General features: G+C 38.6%; 1 long non-coding RNA gene across 1 annotated transcript; it reads left to right on the forward strand.

The window, feature by feature from the left end:
- Positions 1-671: 671 nt before the first annotated feature.
- LOC137962203 (uncharacterized) lies at positions 672-1179 on the forward strand. Its single transcript, XR_011115113.1, has 3 exons — positions 672-813; positions 904-1028; positions 1118-1179. It is a non-coding gene; the product is annotated as an uncharacterized lncRNA (long non-coding RNA).
- The last annotated feature ends 1807 nt before the right edge of the window (positions 1180-2986 follow it).

Raw genomic sequence — 2986 nt, forward strand, 5'->3', positions numbered from 1 at the left:
TCTTACTTTTTCAAGTCACTAGATTTCCTTCCTCAGATGTACAAGAACCTCTTTCTTTCTCTTTCCTTCAAATATCTAATTATCATGTGATTTGCATATCCAAATGAATTTTCCCAGGATTTTTCATGAATCTTCTCACCAGGTAACAACATATGAAATGGTAGGTCGAGTTACAGTTGTTGGCAGAGGTGGCGTCTCAAGATGGGGGGTGGGGGTGAATTTAGTGCTTATTGAAAATTTAAGTGTTAATGTAATTAAGAAATGTAAATGTAAAAAATAAAACAAAAAAACCATAACATAAGGATTTATTGATGTTCCCCTAGTGATAGTCACCCCTCAAGAACTCTAACTTGAAAAATTCATTAATCCTCATAGTAATCATGAAAGGATTCACGGTTCCGTTGTGCCCAACCAGTGCAATCTCCAATTGTTCACCCAAAATCTCTCTTCAAGAAATAGATCTTGTACTTGAACTGTGATCTTGACACAACCATAAAACATTTTTCGTTTATACTTTTTTCTTATGGTTTCCTGTTATACATACTGCATATAGATCTTGTATATGAACTGTAATCTTGTTGTAATTCGTCGTCGCTGCAGGGGATGTTTCAAAATAAGCGGCGATATCTATGGCAGAATTGCAGCACATCTATCAGATAAAGCATGCCCGAGGATACTTCAAGAGGCCACTACTCTAAAGCCATTTCTTCACTTTGAAAAGCTACCAAAAGCTGCCGCATGGCCAAGAAACTTTGCAATCTCACCCCCCACTGATGACAACATTTCACTGTATTTCTTTCCAGAAACTGAAAGGTACTTCCATTGCTTGTGTTCATTGAAGGGCACACAGTATTTCTTTGCTAGTTCTTTCCTTGAATCTGGGATTCCCACTTTCCGTGCTAGGGATGAGAATCTGTACAATGACCTGCTCGATGAAACTATGTCCAGAGAATTGGTGTTGAGAGCATCAGTTGGCCGCACTGAGCTTCTCATTTTCACTTCCCTTGAACTGCCCCAGAGCTACTGGAGTAAGCACTCTTTCTACATTGGCAGACGCGATATCACTACCAGCTCCCAGTTCTTACCGTTTCTGCACTAATATTTAAATGACATTCAGGGATCTTCGGCAAGTGCTATTTGTGGGGGTTATTCAGGGAAAGACAGAACCCACTCCCCAAGGCCTCTCTGATCATAAACTTAAGCAACGATGAAGAAGACTCAAAGGGAAGAAGCGATAGGTTACAGAACAAAAGCAGCCGTCTTTCTACTTACCCCGTCAGTGACGGGCAATATGGATCCTCACAAACCATTCATCCACGTAATCTGAGAATTGGAGATGTCAGAAACCTGTCTTCATTGCAGACTGACAGGTTTCCCCAACCAGCATTCAGATCCTATTCTCAAAGCTATGATGCACCAACACCATTGGCCAGGCTGGACGTTGGGACTTACTCGAGGGCAACACAACTGACAAATCTGCAGCTTCATGGTGATACAACAGTACGTGAAAGAGAGAAATTGCTGAACAATCGTACTAGCACTGATTTGGTCCTGTTTCCCCTGGAGGCAGAGATGATGACAGCTCCACCTGGGAAACGAGGATCTATGGAAGCAAAAAGATGAGTTGATGCCGCATGAGATGGGAGAGATGGTCAATCAAAAAGCTACTTTTGTATGGCATTTTCCCTATGCTTATTAAGTATTAATACCGATTACATCAGTGACAAACAAAGAGCATGTGAAAGTTGGTTTTAAGATTTAACTTCTAGAGAGAATGGAAATTGGACCAAATTGGAATATTCTAGTTTGAATTTGCAGGTTGTATAGGTTTTTAGTCCCCATGAATCATGTAAGGGAGTTGGTGTGGAACTCATTCACATGGTTACCATTGATGCAGGCATGCTTTGCAGGTTGGATTTTAAAAATTACATCGCCTCCTTGAATAATATAGAAAAAATTTTAAAATTAAAATATTTATTAAAAACTATCAACCTATCAATAAGATTAGAAAGAAGGGGAGGGGAAAACTGTGTTTTTTTCCTAAATTTTGTAAAAGAGATGCACTTGATGAGGGTGGCATCGCTTTTGTTCTTCTAACTTCACATAGAAACTGAAAACAAATTCAATTAATTTTTCATAGCTAAAATTTACTACTTTGCTAAATGACAGTTAACAAAGGAGAAGAAAGAGATTGGGCTATGGATTTGGGAAAGAATGTTAAGGTATTGTAACCCATTCATATGAAGACATATAATGAAGAGACTGTGCATATGGATGTCCCAACCGATTGTGCCATAACCGTGTCTCATTTTCAGTAGTAGAAACCATATTTATTTTCAACATATCCAAGTAGTAAAGCCCCCCTTGTTCGTGGCCTCCATCAATCACCTGCTTCTTTATAAGATCCTGAAAGACACATGAAGTGGGTGAGAAGGTAATAGAGCAATTAAAATATTTTGTCAGTTGACTAACAGATAATAGATTCAAAGGGAAAGTAGGAACGAAAAGAATATCAGTGAGTAGAAGTGATGGTGTGACAGAAGTGGAACCTTTCCCTTGGACTTGGTTTGAGAACATTCAGCTATGGTAACAAACTTTTGTGAAAGACTCAAAAATAGAGAATGTAATAAATTTTTGTTAACTGTAAGATGCTCAGAGGTTCCTGAGTCAATTATCCAGGATGAAGATGAGGCAGATAGCATACCTGAAGCGGTAGTGGCAGCAGTAGTTGTGGAGGAACTAGGAGATGAACCCAGCATTGTCTTCATTTTCTAAATTAGCTCATACTCTTCATCAAAAATTTATGTGTTGTTGATTTTGTGGGTTGTTCTTCTTTTGTATCACTTATAAAGGCTTGATTAGCCCTTGTTAATTCTGACTATACATTGGCTTTATAGCATATTTCTTTATAATGGCCATATTGTCCACAGTATGTGCATGCCCTGTAATAGCAATGATCTATAGTGTGGCCAATTTTTTACAATGA

Source organism: Aristolochia californica, unplaced genomic scaffold (assembly GCF_029961685.1).
Source record: "Aristolochia californica isolate CCGP_79_NKW_82.1479 unplaced genomic scaffold, dmAriCali1.0.hap1 SCAF_4, whole genome shotgun sequence".
Taxonomy (NCBI): domain Eukaryota; kingdom Viridiplantae; phylum Streptophyta; class Magnoliopsida; order Piperales; family Aristolochiaceae; genus Aristolochia; species Aristolochia californica.